Raw genomic sequence first — 21,494 nt, forward strand, 5'->3', positions numbered from 1 at the left:
TTTTGCAAAGGAGGTCAAATGAAACTAAACAACGTTTGCAATAATCCATCACTGCTTGTGGATGGAGAAAGGTTCTGGAAGGGACTGGGCTTGAGGTTAGTTGTGGGTTGGTGCTCCTTTGCCTACAGATTCTTTCAAAATAATGTCCTTACAACTTACTGAACTGGAATGTCAACTCGGTGGATTCTTTCTTCTCTGGCCACTCTTAAGGGACTTAGGTACTGTTGGATTCAGAGAAGCGCTTTAAAAAATTCAGGAAACCACCTTACTGAAATCTTACACTAAGAACCAGAGGACCTATTCTTTTGTGAAGGTCAAATGATCTTTGAAAAGCTGGGGTGGGGGGAGGCTCCTTTTCTCCACAAATGACATTATTTTCTTTACCAAGGGGTCTGGGGCTCCCCAGGTTTTTGGCACATCCTGTCTTCAGTGGCTTACCATGGTCTTTGGGTTAAAATCCACAATATTTAGCAAGATAGTCTCCCCTGCCCCAATCTAGTTTCCTCTCTCACCCCTCCCCCAATGCTCCTCACCTGCTTATTCCAGTCTAACCAGGTGTCTTAAGTCAGTTCAGGCTGCCATCACAAAATACCCTACACTGGATAGGGGAATGGGAGGGGAATGGGAGGTTAGACACAGACATTTATTTCTGGCGGTTCTGGAGGCTGCATGTCTATGATCAAGGTATTGGTAGATGCAGTGTCTGATTAAATCTCTTTCTTTGCTTTTAGACGGCCCAAATCCTCCCTGCACCTTCACGTGGCATCTCCTGTCTGCTTGTGCAGGAAGGAAAGGGACGGTGTGTGTGTGTGTGTGTAGATTTCTGTCTTCCTCTCTCTATACGAGCACTAATCCCATCATGGGAACCCCACCCTCAGGACCTGATGTAACCCTCATCACCTTCTGCCTCCAAACACGAGCACATTGTGAGTCACGGCTTCAGCATATGAATTTTGGGAGGACACAAACGTTCAGCCCATAACATCAGGGACTGCAAACTCAGGCACCTTCAGGGGCCAGGCAGGTACAATGACTTCTTGTTGAGAGAAGACAATTTAATATTTAAACACAGTCGTTTGTCACTGTCACTCCAGCAGCCACACAAAACCAAGTTCACCGTCCCTCCTCCTCTAAGTCCCCTCTCCTCCCCCCACCTTGGTTCAGCCCAGGGCAGCTCAGACACTCCATCCCCAGCCAGATGGGGCCAGGGCGCCTCCAACATTCCCAAGCTGGGGATGCTTCCCGCAGGATGACAGGCCTGGAAGACAAGTAACTGGCAGACCCCCGGGACCAGGTGCCCGACGACACGAGCAAACCAGGCCGCTGCTGCTCCTCCTGAGGCTGGAGGGGCCCTGTGCTCCCATCACTTCCGTCTCTGCGTCCCCTCATCCGGTGCAAAACCTCGACTCCTTCCGGTCTCCTGCCCCGCCCCGCCCCCCTCGTGCTTTGAAGATGGCGGCACCCTGTACTTCCGGGAGGTGCCCTGTACTTCCGGGCGGCAAAAGAGCCCTGAGGAGCCTCGCCCAGTTCCTGCTGTGAGGACAGCTGACTCCCTGTCACCCGCCATCTCTTTTTTCCTTTCCCCGCAGGACTGCCCGTCCTCGAGTGACAGCCCCACTCTCCCCAGGAACCCACCCTTGGGGACTAACCCCTTCTCTCCTCACGCCATCTACAGTCGCTCTTCTGAAATGCCGCCTCCATTCCCGGGACCTCCAGCTCCCTCCGTCTTGGCTTCATCGCAGACACATTTCTTCAGAGTTACCCTAATATGCTGTTTCCATTTCGTCTCCCACTGACTCTTCAGCTGCGATGCTATGGTCTGAATGTGTCTCTCAAAATTCATGTGTTACAGACTCTTATTTTTTAATCTTTTAATTTTTTTGAGATTTGAAGAATTTTTATTTAATTATAATATCTTGTTAAAAACATTTTGGCTATTACTTTCTTGAAGCCCCTATGAAGATTCTAGATTTTCATATTATTGTCAACAAATCTTTATAAGTAACAGTTCACTACCTGCACTGGCAAGTAGTGAACTAGTCTGAATCATGAGACTGAGTAATACAGGGCACACAAAAAATTTCAAGTTCTGTTAAGACAGAAAATTGGAATGATGTTTAATCTAACAAACAGCATGTACTTCTTCTCTTCTACCCTCATCAATCAATTTCTCTTTCCTTATACAGTTGTCCCTTGGTATCTATGGGTTGGGTTCCATGGCCTCCCTCCAATACCAAAATCCATTGATCTCTGAAGCAAAATGACATAGTATTTGCACATAACCTACACACATATTCCTATATAAATTCAATAATCTCTAGATTATGTATAGTACCTAATACAATGTAAAGGCTATGTTGATAGTTGTTAGACTGCATTGTTTAGAGAAAACTGACAAGAAAAAAGTCTATACATGTTCAGTACAGATGCAATTTTTTTCTGAATATTTTTGATACAAAGTTGGTAGAATCCTTGGATATAGAGAGTCAACTGTTTATATATGGAAGTATATATACACATATCCCACATCTGTGCATATTTTCTCTCTGTTACTATCTTTTTTTTTTTTTTTTTTTTTTTTTTTTGAAACCGAGTCTCACTCTGTGGCCCAGTCTGGAGTGCAGTGGTGCAATCTCAATTCACTGCAGCCTCGACCTTCTGGTCTCAGGTGATCCTCCCACCTCAGCCTCCCAAATAGCTGGGACTACAATTGTTCGCTACCACACTCGGCTAATTTTTGTATTTTTGGTAGAGACAGGGTTTCCCCATGTTGCCCAGGCTGGTCTCAAGTTCCTGAGCTCAAGGGACCCACCACTTTGGCCTCCCAAAGTACTGGAATTACAGACTGAACCACTGTGCCCGACCCAACATGGTGCAAACTTCATGCCCCATGCAGCAGTGTTGGGAGATGGGGCCTTTTTGGGAATTTAGGCCGATTAATGCTGTTTTAAAGGGAGCTTGGGGGAGTGGGTTTGGGCTCGTTAAGTCTCCTGCTGTGTGAAGACACAATGTTCATCCTCTCCTACCCTCCACCTTCTGCCACATGAGGACACTGTAATAATTGGCACCTGGATCAGGGGCTTGGAAGCTTCCAGAACTGTGAGAAGATACATTTCTGTCCTGTTTGGGTTACCCAGGCTGTAATCAGGGTAATCCATAAAGGGCTGTGATACTTTGTTACAGCAGCACAAATGAGCTGAGACTTATGTTGTGGCTTTTCTTCCCACCCCTCTGCTGACTCGCATCGCCAAACTCAGCAAGCATTTTTTAGTCCTTAGCTTTCTAAAAGGACATCTTGGTAGAGTGGGGTCTGGAGCTCAGACAGTGCTGGTGATTGAGGTTGAGGCTTAGACGCTGTTTTAAACTTGGAAGGAGCCTCCTAACCATCCTGACACAATCACTGATTCCCCCAGAGGCCAGTGCAGGCTGCCTGGGAGAAAAATACTGAGATGCCAGCATTCTACTGACTATTGAGGTTCAGGGATATAAAATCTGGTACAAATGGGGTGATTCTGGGCCAAGATCAATTTGTTAGATACAGCCAGGCTTCCTGAGAGAATGTTCTATTAAAGGAAAAAGGAGGTTGGCTGGGCTTGAACAGGCAGTTCTCTCCCTTGGGGTCTCTCATGAGGTTACAGTCAGATGGTGGTACAGCCACAGAAGCGGCTCCATACCACATGGCTGGCTGTGCCGAGCACTCAGAGGTGTTCCCCAGCACCATGATGTCAGGTTGGAGAGATTACTGGTTTGAGATAGAAGGTGGTACGAATGCCAAAAGTCCATTCCAACCCTCCAGCCACAGTGCCAAAAGCACATCCTTCAGCATGCTTTATGGAAGAAGGATTGCATGTTTATGGTAATTAAATATTGTAAAACTGTTAGTTCTCAAAAATCTGTGTGTGGTTATACCTATGACTGAGCACGATGGTGGCTGGGAGGGGGTGATATCTTTGAATTAGCAGAAGCCTAACTTTCTGCATGCAATGACAGCCAGAGCTTATTCCCCAGATACCATCTGCCATAAATATACAAGTCCCTTTACCTAACAAAGTCACAGTGATATTGGGAGCGTGCCACCACTACCCCACTGGCCAGCGGGAGGAGACTAACCATGTGCTCAAAGCTATTTGGGCAACAAAGTCCAAGGATTTAACCTGAGATAAGATGGGAGAGGGAAGGATTTTAGGGGGAACTTTTGAAAAGCTCTGGAAGAAGATGAATTATAGATCATGAGTAACAGAAAACGACACACAGGAAGCTAGTAATGCTCAGGCTCAGGGCCCCTTCCTTGCGTGAGTCCCATGGCAGATTGTGTTTTTCAAGATGGCAGCCACAAGATCCCAGCCACATGGACTCTTCTTGCAGGGTGAGGTCTTTATGACTCCCATGGAAACGTGGAGTCTGTGTGTTCTTCCCTAGAATCTGGGCAGGCTTGTGATTTTTGATGTAGATAATGCTTGAGAATTTCAAGTTTAGATTGTAAAGGAGAGCTAGCTTCAGCCCAATTCTCTTGGAAGCCAGCTGCCATGCTTCTAGGAAGCCCAGACACATGGAGAAGCTCTGGGTGTTTTGGCTGATAGTCCCAGATGAAGTTCCAGCCATAGCTGGGTTCACCCGTGAGACGTGAGAGAGGAAGGCTTTGAGATGGTTTCAGCCCTAGCCACCATCTGACTGTAACCTCATGAAAGATTCCAAGGAAGAGAATCCCCTGGCCAAGCCCAGCAGACCTCCAGAATTGTGAGAGACAATAAAACACAATTTTAAGCCACTGTGTTTTGGGGCGATTCATCCCATACAATATCCGACTTCAACAGGACACCAATAGACAACTTCAACAGGCCCTGTCTGAGGCTCTGCAGGGGCCCTGGCAATGTGTTCATTTGGTCGTTTACTTTTGTTAAGTTTGTAAAAGTCAGCCATTTTAGCTGTAATTGGCTAAAATTTTGATCTCTTTCTACCCTGACTTGTTCTCCAGCTCTTCGTGTTGGGTGGTAGAGTGGATGTGGGCATTTCTGGGGTCCAGCGAAAGAAGAATTGAGGTGAGTCATTGAGTTTGGGTTCCGTGGGATTTATTTATGTGGTATGGATTCACTTCCATGGGATTTATTTATGTGGTATGGATTCACTTCCATGGGATTTATTTATGTGGTATGGGGCCTGTTGAAGCTGTCTATTGCTGCGTGTCCCTGTGTAAAATGGCTTTCAGAATAGTCTTACTTCCCGTGTGCTGACTTAAGTGGTGGTGTAATGGAAATATGCAAGACACATCGTGATTGTGTCATATGATGTGGATTTGCATGAACCTAGCTGGAGGCCATTATCCTTAGGAAAGTAATGCAGGATCGTCCCAGGTGATAGTCCCAAGTATTGCATGTTCTCACTTGTAAGTGGGAGCTATGCTGAGAACACCTGGACACACAGAGGGGAGCGACACACACTGGGCCAGTCGGAGGGTAGAGGGTGACAGGAGGGAGAGCGTCAGGAAAAATAACTGATCGGTACTAGGTCTAATACCTAGGTGGCGAGATAATGTGCACAACAAACCCTCATGACACAAGTTTACATATGTAACAAACCTGCCCTTCTATCCCTGCACTTAAAATAAAAGTTAAATAATAGAGAAATGTACAGAGCTAGTAAAAAGTCTAGCTCCTCTCATCTGGGAATTATTCCACATCCTCTGGCTGCTGCACAAAAATAGTTTGATGGAGGCTTTCCTAAGTTTGCCCAGAATCCTGAAAACGTATCTTTCATTATCAATGATGAGTTATGAAGGAAAAATTTAAATCTATGAATAATAAAATACTAGAGGCAAAATGGATTATTCTTCTTCTTTCATAGAACATGATATTACAACGTTATTGAAGAGGCACTCAAAGAATACATGGCAAAAAGTAATGGGAAAAGAGTATTATAGAGATAGGTCAGGAATGTGTTTAATTAAGATCGCTATTTTACTGAGTTTTATGTGTATTTAGCGGTAGCAGTAGCCAGAGTAGACTTTGCTGGGAGCTTGGGCCACTGAGATTGGTATTATTAAAGTCATGTTGGCCTCATTGGCTCTTAGCTGCTGGCACACACAGGGTCCGTCTCGCTTGATTTCTCACAAGCCTTTGGTACCCATGACCACTCCCACCTTTTTACAATTTTCACTTTCCCTGGCTTTTCTGGACCCACACTGTCAACTTTCTCCTCTGGCTCACTGTGCTCAGTCATCTCTACAGAGTTCTCTTCTTCTGGGTCTCTGTGTTGCTGATGGCTTCTTTTCGTCTCTCTGGACAAGCTCATCCACCAGCTTGCTTCAGTCTCACCTGCCTGTTGACAACTGCTGATTCCACATCTCCAGCTCAGACCTCTTTCCTAAGCTCTGCACGAAGAATTGGCAAACCTTTTCTGTAAAGCAACAGATAGCAAATATTTTATCAGCTTGCTTGTCACTGTACCATCTCTGTCACATCTGCTCAACTCTGCTAAGGCAGTAGCTGCAGACAATAGTAAAACAATGGGTGTGGCTGTGTTCCGATAAAACTTGACTTATAAAAATAGGGGCTGCCCCATGGACTGTAATTTGCCAACCCCTGCTCTAGATCAGAATATCCAACTCCCTTCTGGAAATTTCCACTTGGGATTTCACAACTTCCCAAACATGACATTGTCCCCAGATAAATTCATCGTATTCAGTCCTATGTGTTCCTTCTTAATGAATGATACCACTAGCCACCAGATGTCCAAACCAGAAATTCAGGTGGCACCCTTGATTTACTGCCTCCCATTCAATCAGTCACAAAATCATGTCAGTTCTACTTTCTTAACATTTCCCTAATTCATTTCCTTTTCTCTTTCTCCACTGCCTTCTTTTAGCCCCTCTTGTCTCTCACCTCCTACCTTGTGCTTCTTATAATCTCCTCACTGTGCTGCAATCAGAGGGAATCAGGCCACCCTTGGATTTTGAAAGCTTTCAAGAAAGTAGTCTCTGCCTTTCTTTGGTTGAAGTGTAAGCTTCTTGAAACAGAGTGAGAAGCCTGCACGATTGGACCATTTCCCCATGTTAGCCAAATTCCTCTCATGTGCCTGCACCTCCTGCCTCTGAGACCCTGCACATATATTTCTTCTGCTTAATGTGTAGCTGGTTATCAGCAACTGTCTGAGGCCAGTATCCCATGGGCACTAAGAAGCATTTACTGAGACAGTTGTGGATAAAGAGAGGCAGATTTATTAAAGAAAGTATGAAATTATGTTGCAAGGGAGCAATGGGCAGACCAGCAGGAGAGGAGCTGCCTGCCAAGAGACAAAGGCTTGCTGGGGGTTTTATAGGATGGTGCTTGTGCTGCGTGCTGAAGAGGGTTTTGTGCAGTATTGATAACGCCAAGGTTGCAGTGGGCTAACCTGCATTTTTTTAATCAGCTGAGGGTCTGATGACAGCTGGGCACAGCAAGATTGTGGATTATTTGTGCAGGAGGGCTATGGTCCTGGACCATGAAGAAAGACAGGCTTCAAGCTTACCTGCCTTCTCTTTCTGTTTCCCAGTGCTGCCAGCCTGACTCCTTTTGTCTAATTAGGACTCCACCAAATTCTTGTCTTTTCTCATCTCTCTGTCTTCTAAGTCTCAACTTGGAGGTCACCTCCTCTGGGAAGAGCCTCCTCAACCCACAAGGCTGTCCCTTTGTGCACCACTACAGCAAACTGGACCTGGGCGGCTTCACTTTCACAGTTCCAGTTTACAGACCTGCATTGCCCCAACCCCATGAGCCCGAAGCCTCCCTGAGGGCAGCCATGGCCTCTTATTGACTCTTGATTCCCCAGCACCTGGCACAGCACTAAACACTGTGCCCACAGAAAGAACATCTGAAGGACGAGAGCTTAGAGCAAAAGTGGTTTCCACTGACTTTCCTTCTCTCCTCCCCAGCTTTGGATTGAGGAGCCAGGAGCTGGTCAGGCTGCAGGAGGAGAGGAGGAAGAAGTCATTGCTCAGGGCCTCTGTTTTGCTGGTGTGTGGAGATGGTGGGTCTGCCTTGAATACCTGGGAGGCAGGAGCAGGTATTAACTCCTCCAGTCTCTGGGTTTTGGACCCACATGGGGGTTGCTGCTCTCTGGCACCCATCAGCCCTTAACCATCTGACCTCCAGCCAGGGAGGCCTCTGTTTTGCTGGTGTGTGGACATGGTGGATCTCCCTTGAACACCTGGGAGGCAGGAGCAAGTATGGACTCCTCTAGCTTCTGGGTTCTGGACTTGCATGGGGGGTTGCTATTTTCTGGCACCCATCAGGCCTTAACCATCTGACCTGCAGCCAGAGAGGTAGTGTGGTGGTGGAGAGGCCTCTCTGTCTCACCCATGAGTCCCAGGAGCTCACGAGAATCAGCCAGAGGCTGAGTTCTGCACCCTGAGTTAGGAACTCTATAACTTTAGAATCTCCTTGAACTTTGAGAATTCTCTTAACTAGAATGAGAGCAGTTACATCATCCTAGGTCCTCCAAAAAATAGATCTATCCAAATATAGGCACATATATATGCAAATACATATGTGTGTGTGTGTGTGTGTGTGTGTATATATATATATATATATATATAATCCAAATATATGATTTTTGTTTTGAAATCATTATAAACACAAGAAGTTATAAATACAGTGCTGAGAGGTCCCCTGGACCTGTGGCCCCGCCTCCCTCAGGCAATATCTTGTGTAACTATAACTCATGATTACAACCAGGAAATTGCGATTGGCACAATGTCAGAAAGTAGTCCATAGACCTTGCTCAGGTTTCACCCGGTTTTTTGTGCACTCGTTTGCTTTTCTGAAAAGATTTTAATGTTTTTTGTATGACCAATCTCCCCGACATACTGTGAGGTGAGCTTTTTTCTGAATGAGCGTAGAGACCAGTGAATGTGTGAGATGGGAAGGATGGTTTGGTGCATCTCTGTTTTATCCACGGTGAGTCTGGGCCTCAGGGCAGAAGGACCCCGGTCTCTCCTCTGGGGAGTGCTGGTGCCGCCTTAGTGCGGGCTGCTAAGTTATCCGGGACTGACTGTCTTCTCTTCTTCTTATATTTACCTTAAGCATGTAACATGTCTGATGAGGAGACCGCCAATGAAAATTCATTTTTAAAAAGATGAATAGATATCTAGACTTTTTCAAGTACAGCTCAGTTAAGAAAATATCACCTCACTGAGCCTCAAATGAGTCAGAGCTCACTTAGAAAGTGTCTACTAGTGCCAGGCAAAGTGCCTCACACCCGGAATCCCAGCACTTTGGGAAGTTGAGGTGGGAGGATACCTTGAACGCAGGAGTTCAAGACCAGCCTGGGTAACATGGTAAAATGCCATCTCTACAGAACACACACACACACACACACACACACACACACACACACAGCTGGCTGTAGTGGCATGCGCCTGTGGTCCCAGCTACTATGGAGTCTGAGGTGGCGGGGAGAATCGCTTGAGCCTGGGAGGTTACCACTGCAGTGAGCTGTGTTTGCGCCACTGCACTCTAGCCCGAGTGACAAAGCCAACCCGGGTGACAAAGCCAGCCCCTGTTTCCAATAAATAAATAAATAAATAAATAAAAATAAAAAGAAAGGTCCCCAAATGGATTACATTTTAACCACTGTGCTAACTGATGATAGCCCGCTATCTCTTTACCAGCGTGAGGGCTGATAAGCATCTCATTGCATGGTCCCAGGGACTGATGAACAAAGGCTAACGTGAAAAAGGGCAGCTAAAGAAACAAGAGCCACCTCCAGGTTAATTACTACATCTCCTCACTGGTATACCCGAATACACTAAAACAGCAGTAAAAACAATCTGCACATTGGCACCGAGGCACAGATAAACTTGTTGGGGACCCTTGTGATGTCAGAGGGATGATTTGTATGAGTCCTTAGTGGATTCATTAAGTTCTTGCTATTTCCGTTTGGAAATGACACTGTCCTCTTGGAGCTATGCAGAGATGTTCATGGTGACGAAATGAGCTGTCCTGGAATGGCACTTCCCAGGTGGCAGAGCCTGGGCTCAAGGAAGGTGGAATGTGGGTGTGGCAAGGAGCTGCACGTGCAAATGTCAGGTCAGCAGTGCATTCCAGCTTGTGTGGACGTGCGTCACCTCGGAAGTTGTGCTCTCACTGCAGTTTCCACTTCAGGTGAGACAGAAGGGCAAACTTCCTGGTGAGGTTGACCTTTCCTTGCATTTATGACTTTCTTTTTCTTTTTTCTTTCTTTCTTTCTTTCTTTTTTTTTTTTTGAGACAGAGTCTTGCTCTGTCACCCAGGCTGGAGTGCAGTGGCATGATCTTGGCTCACTGTAATCTCCATCTCCTGGGTTGAAGTCCCTTCTCAGTATCTGGGATTACAGGTGTGTGCCACCATACTCGGCTAATTTTAGTATTTTTAGTAGAGATGGGGTTTCATCATGTTGGCCAGGCTGCGCTCAAACTCCTGACCTCAGGAGATCTGCCTGTCTCAGCCTTCAAAAGTGCTAGGATTACAGGTGTGAGCCACCACTCCCAGCAGTGTTTGTGACTTTCTTTGTACATACTTGCAAGGCATTTACCATGTTAATATTGGAAGAGACATCCATTCCTTCATAAAAGGCCTGAGTGGATCTTGATTGCAGGTCTCATGCTGGGCAGAGCTAAGGAAATTCGATTTGTCTCTAATCTCATTTGAATATTCTTATTCCTGCTGTAAGTGCAGCAGTAGAATCTCCACAGATCTGGTGTGCAAAAGTTTCCTGTAGCTCCTTTAGTGTAGAGAGGCTGGAGAAGGGTAGAGACTGATTTATACTTTTTAGATGTGTAGTTGATCCTTGAACAACACAGGTCTGAAGTGTTTTGGAGTTTTGCAACAATTTGAAAAATACTTAAAGACAAACCAAGTAGCTAGGAATATCAAAAAAATTAGGAAAATGTTAAATATGTCATGAATGCATAAAATGTGTGTAGATACCTAGTCTATTTTATCATTTGCTACCATAAAATATACATGAAACTATTACAAAAAGTTAAAAGTCATCAGAACGTATGCACACACTCACGGACCATATGTGGTGCTATTCTCAGTCAAGAGAAGTGTAAACAAACATAAAGATGCAGTATTAAATTGCAACTGCATTGGCCGGGAGTGGTGGCTCATGCCAGTAGTCCCAGCACTCTGGAAGGCTGAGGCGAGTGGATCACTTGATCAGTCGTTCAAGACCAGCCTGACTAACATGGTGAAACCCCATCTCCACTAAATTTACAAAAATTTGCCAGGCATGGTGGTCAGTGCCTGTAATCCCAGCTACTCTAGAGGTTGATGTGGGAGAATTGCTTGAACGCAGGAGGCAGATGTTGCAGTGAGCCGAGATTGCACTACTGCACTCCAGCGTAGGTGACAGAGAAAGACTCTGTCACAAAACAAAAAACAATACAAAACAAAACAAAACAAAACAAAACAAAACAAAACAAAAAACAAACAAAAAAACACTGTGACTGCATAAACCTAACCTTAGTGCATATTGCGTGTCTGTAATAATTTCGTAGTCTCCTCCTGTTGCCATTCCAATGAGCTCTGCTATCATGAGCATCTGCTTAAAACATTGCTTGAAACTCATCATCCCGGCATGAGCAGTTCATCCCCAGTGAACTGCACATCACAGTAAAAAGCGCCCTCTCCCTGTTCTTGTGTATTTTTCCTGCTCTTTCTTGCAGTACTGTAAACCTTGAATAACACTGTGGGATCCATATGAAGTAGCACTGGTGACGCTGGAAGTGCTCCCAAGAAGCAGAGAAAAGTCATGACATTACAAGAAAAAGTTGAATTGCTTGGTACATACTGGAGACAGGTCTGCAGCTGGGGTTGCTTCCATTTGAGACAGATGATTCATCTTGTAAACAGGCAGTGTAAACTTACTGTACAAATAAACACAGAACACTATAGATGTATTTTATCTTCCTTATGATTTTCTTACAAACATTTCCTTTTCTCTAGCTTACTTTATTGTAAGACTACGGTATGTTACACATATAACATACAAAATATGTGTTGTTAACTGTTGCTAGTCAACAGCAGGCTCTTAGTAGTTAAGTTTTTGAGAGTCAGAGTTATACCTGGATTTTCTACTGTGTATGGTCAATGTCCCAAGCCCCCAAGTTGTTCAAGGGTCAACTGTAATCCTAAAAGAATCTGATACAATATTGTACACAGTAAGTGGTCAATAAATAATGAATTGAACTAAATAAGAATACATAAATCTCAGAATATGTGCAATCTGATCATAGTACACAGAGATCTTTATATACATATATATATCTTTTTTCTCAGTTCATGCCATTCATCCAGGTAGAAAGCGCCTTATTTTGAATTAGTTGTCTTTAGAGCAAAAAGATTCCTGTGCCCAATCTGGAATAGCCCACTGCTTCATGCCTACCCTGGACATGAAGGGCTGTGCCATAGCGGAAGTCTCTATGCATCCACCCTTGTCTATACCTGAGCAATGTTTTCCTCTTTGCTTCTCTTCTACAGGCTCCAGAGTGCAGTGGCACCAGCACAGAGCTCTGCTCTATGTCCCTCTGTGCTTTCATGAGACTGATGGATTATGAAGGTAGGGAAGAATGTATAGCCAGGAGGCCATTAGGAGGGGAACTAATTTATAAAATCACATTTGTAGAATTGAGGTGGGTGGATCACGAGGTCAGGAGATCAAGACCATCCTGGCTAACATGGTGAAACCCTGTCTCTACAGGTGGCATGCACCTGTAGTCCCAGCTACTCAGGAGGCTGAGGCAGCAGGATCACTTGAACCCAGGAGGTAGAGGTTGCAGTGAGCTGAGATCATGCCACTGCACTCCAGCCTGGGTGACACAGTGAGTCTCTATCTCAAAAAAAAAAAAAGAAAAGAAAAAAAAAAAAGAAAAAGAAAAAGAAAAAGAAAAAAGAAAAACCAAAATTGAAAATTCTTTAATGCAAAAAAAAACCAAAAAAAAACCTGACTCCTTTTTTCTTAGCCATCAGAGAGATGATGCCATTACACTGATGGAGCCACTGGAACACTCCACTGGACGCTTGCCAGAAAATGAAAGTGAAAAGGGCAAATAAAATCTTCGTTTTCTCAACACAAAGTGTTTTAACCTTATAGATTCTCTGTGAAGGGATCTCAAGGGTCCTCAGTGTTCTCCAGAACACACTTTGAGAACTGCAGTCTGAAATCATTGATTTTTACATGTCTGTTTTCTCCTAAGAGCATCTAATATTAGAGAAAACCCTAAAAACATTCATTGTATCCCATAAGTTTGGATAAACTGCGCTCTTTTCTTATTCAGTTCACAACTTTTCTAAATTCCTTCGTGATTTCTTCTCTGTCTCAAGAAATATTTTGAAACACGCCTTTTCACGTCCAGATCTTTGAGAAGTTTATGAACTTTTCCTTATTCTACATTACTTCATCCTGTTGTGTTCAGAAAACACACGCTTTAATTCATTTAAATCTATGGAGACTTGCTGAAAGGCCACGTGTAGGGTATACCTCGGTGAATGGTCCATGCACACTTGAATGTGTAGTCTGCAGTTTGGCATAGTGTTTAATAGGTCAACATTTTGCAGGGGTTGGGGGAATAGATATTTTGTCTGATTTTTTGTGTATTTGTTCTAGTCTTTTGTGTTTGGGGAAGATTTATAACCATAGTGAAAGAGAAGCGAGGAAACCTCCAGCTCCAATTGTTGGCTTATCTATTTTTCTGAGTTCTGTCAGTCGTTGCTTCATGTATCAGAAGGGCTCTTATTAGGATACAACATCTTTAGCCTTGTTACATCGTTACGGAGGAACACTTTTCACTCATGAAATGTCCTTCTGATCTTGAATAGTTGGTTCAGTCTTTGTGTGTGTGTGTGTGTGTGTGTGTGTGTGTGTGTGTGTGTGGTCTTTCCTGTGGTTTGTCTAGCTTCTGTTGAATTATTTTCTACTTCACTTTTCCTACTGTAATGTCTAAAGCGATGATAAGGCCATCCAGTGAATTGTTCATTAGAGATATGCCTTTTCTCAGTTCTTTAATTTCTACTTGGCTCTTTGATTATTTTTCTTTCTCTTGATATTCTGCAACTGTTTCTCTCATGGTCAAGTTTTCCTTAAATCCCTGAACACAGTTCTCATAGGTACACTTTAAATATTCTTGTCAATGCCATCATTTCTACCACTGCTGTGTCTGTTTGTGTTGAGTGAATTTTCTCCCAGTTACGGGTCACACTAAATACTTCTTGTGCGTCTAGTAAATCTTTCACTGAGGTCGCACATTGTAGAAGAAGCCACATAACTGAGCAATTTGATTTTGTTCCTTAACTCTAAGGAGGGTTGGGTCTTTTTCTGGAAGGTAGTTCATTTACTTGGAGATCATTTGGAACCTTTCAGACTTGCCTAGAGAGAGGTTTGCTTGAGTGTTTCTAGAGTTGCCTTTATTCCAGGAATACAATGATCCTACTCCCAAAATACAGCTTTCTTTGGTTTCTACTGAATGCCCAAGATGTTCAGTGAGGTGTCTCTCCTCAGAGTGGTCAGAACTCAAACATCCCCCGGCGCTGTGTGAGCTCTGGTATCTCCATTGAGCTCGCTGTTTCCCTGCAGTAATTCTTTCTCCAGTGGCTTTTCTTCATCTTCCTTTCTTTGCCGAAGCTCTCCCTGTGCATACGCAGCTTCGTATTTAGCCAAAGCCTGGAGGAGACTTCTGTGCATATTCCGGGAGTTCCTTTCCTCCACAAATCCTTTCTCATTCTTAGCCAGCCTAGAACACCTCAGCTGCCTGAGGCATCCCAAACTCCAGTCTTTCTCCTCAGTTCAGTGAGACTGTCGTGATGGGGCTGGGCTCCATCCCCTTGCCCTTCAGTCCAACAAGGGTCTCCAGGAAGGAAGCTAGGCTAATGACGGGGTTGACCCCCTTTGATTCCCTTTCTCAACTGTCTCAGGCCTATCATGTCTGTTGTCCAACCTATAAAAATACTTTTCCCATGTATTTGATCTGGGAAAAGTGTTTTTCTAGGTTGGACAACATCTGTCCTTCATGGCGGGAAGGCTGGCGTGCTCAGACCTGGGTTTCTGTCCATCTTTCTGCAAGTGTAACTCTTCAGAATCTCTCTACTTCTGGACTCTCAGCTGCTTACCTATTTTTGTTCCTCATGTGCTGGCAACACACAGGTCTTCAGACACCTTGTGCTCAGGACCGAGTGTGTTTGTACAGGTTAGAGGAGAAAGTGATTGGAAGATCTAGATGTTGACATAGATATTCTTTACTTGGGACCCAAGATGAGAATAGCAAACACAACCTTCTCTTCAGGGCTTGGAGACTAGAATGACGGAATTCCTGGGTTGAATGATCACATTGGTCTTTAGTGGGAATTGTGGAATGGTATTGTTTCTAAGCACGTAGTCATGTGTTCTTCTGAGCTTTCTGTTCATGGGGCCTCACCAGCCTCCTGCTTCTGTAAACTATTAGGAAAGAGAGCTAGCCTGAGATTTCTCTTCTCTCAGACCCTGTTCCCAAAGCAAGAAGCCTGAAACATTCTGCCAAACATTCCAGGTCAGAGAGAAATTTGGCCCTAAAATGTTAGCTGGAAGCATGGTTCTTCCAGGAGAAATTTAAGTGGGCTGCTCTTTCTCCTAGGGTAAAACTAAAAGATATAACCATTTGGGTAGTATTCTGTGGTCCTCTGAGGACAAGACAGACATGTCCTTCCTGTCCATTGGTGGAGAATGAGCCTCGATAACTCTGTCCATCACCATGGTAGCCGTCCTGGATCCCGTGTTTTGCTCCATCAGTGCTGAAATTCAAAGAGAAGAGAGAGATCAAGCTGAGTAATTTCTAGAACACAGAAGCACAGAAAGAAATCTGTGACAGAAATAGGAGTTGTCTCTGAGAATGGCAACTATGCTCTTTTCTATTAATATAGATGGACATGCCAACAACAAAAAAAAGGCCAATAGATTCCTAGTGTTCTAGAACATTAAGAAGCTCTTAGAGAGATTTTCTTTAAAACCTGGGCACCACACATCAGATCAGAGTGCTGATCAGTCGCAATGGCTCTCGTGCACATGCTCTTTCACGTAGACCTCTTCTGGGTGTTCATGAGAACAAGGCAGGAGACCAGAGTGCCATGCACCAGGGAGCAGTGCGAGCCTGCAGGTGGTGACTGGCTGTCTTGAGGGGCAGACAGATAACCTTTGCAAATTTTTCTATATCACTGCTCCTACAAGACCAAATTCCTTCAGCTTCTGAGGGATGGATCAGAAAACGGTCCTGTCTCTAGGACTGCAGGCAACCATCCTTTGCTTCTCAAGAATGGGTAGAGGCCCAAATCTTATTCTCTTGGTGGAGAGATGGGGAATTTTCTAGTGCTTCAGCATTTTGCATTGGAATAAAGCAGACATTTATTATGCTTCCTCCTTAAACCCACCTCACATACAAGTTCCATGAGGAGAGGCAAGAACAGCGAGAAATCACTCCCTTCAATGCCTAGTTGCACACAGCTTGCCTAAGACTGAAGTTGTTCCAGGAGATAGTGCATTTGCCTTCATCCACCGAAAGCTGAGCATTCAGTAACAAGAAACAGCAGAGTATCTGTTCACTCCACAGCTTGGGGGCGGCAGGGGCAGAAACCTTGTCAGTGGCAATGGGAGTTGACCTTTCGATTGTCTTTTGGGCTCTACTCCAGAGAAATTTAGAGCTACTGCCAATTGGCACAATCAGCCCAGGGTGCGGTGGCTGCGTTGTGAGCCCAAGCCAGAGGGCCCTGCCTGATGAGGAGTGGGGCATCAGGGTGCTTGCAGGGAAGACACACTGGCCTCTTTTCCATAGGGTGGCTGGGGCATGCTGGGGTGTGAGTAAAGCACTCAGGATCTTTTTTCTTTCCCCACTCCAAAGGTAGCAAGGGCAGAACCCCTGCAGCGGCAGATGGTTTCAGTCGCCTCTGGGAGTGCCACCCCACAGAAACACAGAGCCGCTGCCAGTGGAAAAGTTCAGCTGAGGGTGAGGTGCCTGCACTGTGCGCCCAAGCCAGGAGCCCTGCAGCTGGGAGCTCACAGGGAGGAGAGACTGGAATCCTTTCCATGTGACCCTGCTGTGTGCTGGAGGTGTCAGGGAAGTGCTCAGGTCCCTTTATTCCTTCTCCAGCTCCAGGGAAGTAAGGGTGGTACAGCGGCGCTGCAATGGCACAGGGCCGTGGGCTGTCTCTGGGATTCCCTCCCCAGAGAAGCGCAGAGCCAACACTGACTGGCGTGTTCAGGCAGGGTCAGGGCGGCCGTGCTCTGCCCAGTGAGGAGGGCAGGGACCAGTGTCTAAGACAGTGTGGCCATGTTTTCATAAGGCAGCTACACTGTGCTGGGGGTCCGTGAGAGTCCTGAAGCTCTCTGCTGCCTCCTGAGCCCACACATTAATCTCAAGAATTAGAGAGAAACAGTGGTAAGGAAGAAAGTACGACGGGCACAGCTAATGAAACCCAGGAAGATGAGTCAAAGAAATACTTTTTAGTCATATTTATAGAGGTTTGCGGTGACACCGAAAACAATATTGGACGTCATTATCAAGAATACAAGAACCAGGGTGTTTGAATATTTCGAGAGCTAAATTGTTATTATTAACGGTCTTAATACCTAGCCACCAACACAGGATAAGGCACAGTTTTTAAACTGTCATACATCCCTTTAAATCTTCATACACTTAATGGCACTTTTGCATATCTAAAAAGACATGTAATTCCCATTGAAATCCAGGCCACCTCTTATTTTAAACAATAAGACTGTCGATCCATATTTTAAAATGAACTGTAGAAAAGGAACTGTAACTTTTGCACATAAAAAAAAATTTTCAGAGTCTAAGAAAAATATAGACCATGTCCCAAAACACATGGAAAATGTAAGAGTAAAACTAAGAATTTTTCACAAAAATTTAGCCGGGCATGGTGGTGCACAACTGTAGTCCTGACAACTTGAGAGGCTGAGGCACTAGAATTACTTGAACCCAGGAGGCGGAGGCTGCAGGGAGCTGAGATCGCGGCACTGAAGTCCAGTCTGGATGACAGAGCGAGACTCTTTCTCATAAACATAAAAAATAAAATAAGGATATTTGTTTCTATTCAACTTACTGAGGATTACAAAGCCACATTATTTCTATTTAAAGGCATCAGTCCAGAAGTTAAAGACCTGGGCCATGGACACCCTGCAGAATACATAAGAAGCCAGGATCATAAGGATTGCTTAGACTTCTCATCCCTTCCTTAAATATAAAATAATATTTCCAAAATCCTATTTTCAGGGTCTAGGGGTAGATGTGATTTTGTAAATCCAATCCCTTCATTTTTTTGAACAACTACAAAAAATGAAACCCAAGAGGTGAAATAATATACTCAAGTTGATATGGCTAATTAGTAATAAAGTCCTGTCCCAACCCAGAATTCAATGTTACTATGCCATACTACCTTCCTTCTCTGGTCTCATAAATTAAAGACATAAAGGAGGAGGAGGGGGGAGTGAGAGGAGTGGGAGGAGAGAAGGAGGAGGAAGAAGAAAATGTCCACACCTTTCATTTGAAATGAACTGACATGTCTCATCCTAGTTATTGTGGAGTTTTCAGCCATTATCACACATTGTTGCTCTTTACCGTGATTTTGAAATGACCTGCAGAAGAAATCGGGAAAGCCAATAAGTATTTTTTACTAAAGAAAACAAATGTTTATTAATAAGTGAGACATGCTAAAGATCATTACATCTCTTGATGGACCAGGGAGCTCAGAACTGCTGCCTGTCAGCTATGTGGGCGTAGCATCGATGAAGAACTGAAGCAAAGACACCCACGTGGCAGTAACTCTCATTCTCTCACACCCCTACCCTCCCTCTCTCATCATCTTCTCTTTCTGTTTCAACTGCTTTACTTCTTCTTCACTGGTTTTCTTAATTTTTGTTTTTGGGTTGGAAAGAAGGAATGCTGTTTGCTTTGAACCTATCTATTCCTCAAGATGGTCCGCCTCCATGACCTCCCTCAAGCTTCCCAACCCAACAGGCAGCGCTGTTCTCATCCCTGCTGTAGTAGGAGGGGCCTGAGGCCTCGCAGAGGTTGCATGGCTAACCAGGGGTGCAGCTGATAGACACAGCGCTTTCAGGTCTTAGATGACAAACTTAAGCTAGGTGGTAGCGTTAACATCTGCGCATCCTATACCAAACCATGCCAAAACTAAGACACCTGGTTAGACCCGAATAAGTAGGTGAGGAGCACTGGGGAGGAGTGAGAGAGGAAACTAGATTGGGCCAGTGAAACTATTTTATTATGTTCAACATTTATTCATTTCTAGCGGACTCACATGTTTTCTGTCATTACAAATTATGCTATGAAATATCAATCCATCCAGCTGGGCGTGGTGGCTCATGCCTGTAATCCCAGTTGGGAGGCTGAGGTGGATGAATCACTGGAGGCCAGAAGTTCGATATCAGGCTGCCCAACATGTCAAAATCCCATCTCTACTAAAAGTACAAATTTAGCCAGGGACAGTGGCTTATGCCTGTAATTCCAGCTACTCAGGAGGCTGAGGCACGAGAATTGCTTGAACCTGGGAGGCGGAGGTTGTAGTGAGCTGAGATTGTGCCACTGGACTCCAGCCTGGGCAACAGAGCAAGACTCTTTCTCAAAAAAGAAATAAATAAATAAATAAATACAAAATAAAGTAAAATAAAATATCAATCCTTCCCATTCCAGTAGGTATAGCTTAAATAAATGAATATATTTTAGAATAAAACAATATCAATGTTTCCCCAAATGAATTTATGGTGCATTATTATATTTTCATTCTCATGAAGTAAAGCAAGAGTGGTAGAATTAAGTGGAAATAGTCTATCTGTAGTGCAGTCACATCAGTGATTGTGTCGAGATGATTAGGATGCTCCTCCCAGGTTTAAAACAGTATCCAAGCCCCAACTGTAAATTAATCGAGGAGACACCCCAACTCTGAGCTCCAGTTCCCGCTCTACCAAAATGTCCTTTCACAAAGATGAAGACTGAAAAATGCTCGCTGAATTTATCAAAGAAGAAGTCACTACAGGGGTGGGAAGAGAAGCCACACCATATGTCTCAGGCTGTAGTGCTGTAACAAAATGTCACAGGTTGGGTAATCTATAAAGGACAAAAATGTGTGTCTCAAAGTTCTGGCAGCTGTGAGGTGCCCAGTCAAGGTGCCAGCATCTGGTGGCTCCTTATTACGGTGTCCTCATGTGGCAGAGGCCATGATGAAATTCCCATGATGGGATTTATGCCTCAGTGAAAAGAAGAGAGACATCTCTGCACACACACACACACACACACACACACCCCATCCCTTTCTCTCCTCACAGAAGCAGAGGAGATGCCATATGAGGGTGCAGTCAGGAGTTAGGACGTCTAAAAGCCAAGGAGAGAGATTTCACCGAACACTGCACCTGCCAACTCCTTGATCTTGAACTTCTAGCCTCCAGACCGAGGAGAAAGAAATGTGTATGTCTAAATCCCTCCGTGTGTGGTATTTTGTGATGGCAGCCTGAGCTGACTAACACACCTGGTTAGACCCAAATAAGCAGGTGAGGAGCACTGGGGGAGGGGTGAGACAGGAAACTAGACTGGGCCAGATGGCTGGAGGAGGGGAGACTGCCTTGCTCGATGCTGTGGATTTTAACCCAAAGGCCATGAGGAACCACTGAAGGCAGGGCGTGCCACAAACTTGGGGAGCCCCAAGCCCCTTGGAAAAGAAAAGTATCTTATTTGTGGAGAAAAAGAGCCCCCCCTCTTTGAGAGGTCATTTGAACTTCACAAAACACTGGTTTTCTTCTTCTTAGTGTTAGATGCAGTAAGGGAAGGTGGTTCCCTGAATTCGTAAAAGCCCTTTTCTGAATCCAACAGTACCGAAGTCCCTTAAGAGTGGCCAGAGAAGAAGGAATCCACCGAGCTGACTTTCTAGTTCAGTAAGTTGTAGGGACATTGTTTTGAAAGAATCTGTAGGCAAGGGAGCAACAACCCACAACTACACTCAAACTGGGGCGTTCTCCAGCCCAGTCCCTTCCAGAACCCTTCCCTGTCTGCGACCACTGATGAACTATTCCACACATTGTTTAGTTTCATTTGACCTACTTTGAAAACAAAGTTCCAATATATAAATAACTGTGAGAGCTAAGGTCTCTGCATTTGGTCCCTCTGGGCAACCTTTCCACCTACCAGGCCACAGTCAATAGTAATTACCATTGAACGTGCTTGAGGCAATTCTTCCAATATTACCTTGCATCAAAGACTGCTCGAGAACTGCTCTAAGTGGAAGGACTGATGTTGGCAACCAGGGTTCCACCAGGGGCTGCAGACAGCCCTTGCCCTTCAGGTGGGAAGGTGCCTCTGAGTTCAGACACTCTGGCAATCCCTAGCAATCAACTTCTGATAAGCAAATAAGTGGAGAGGTGAAATTAGACAAAGACATTATTACCTTAGAGGACAATTAGCATTGATGGCTAACCTCAACATACCCTTTTTA

The sequence above is a fragment of the Saimiri boliviensis genome, chromosome 4, assembly GCF_048565385.1.
Source record: "Saimiri boliviensis isolate mSaiBol1 chromosome 4, mSaiBol1.pri, whole genome shotgun sequence".
Taxonomy (NCBI): Eukaryota; Metazoa; Chordata; class Mammalia; order Primates; family Cebidae; genus Saimiri; species Saimiri boliviensis.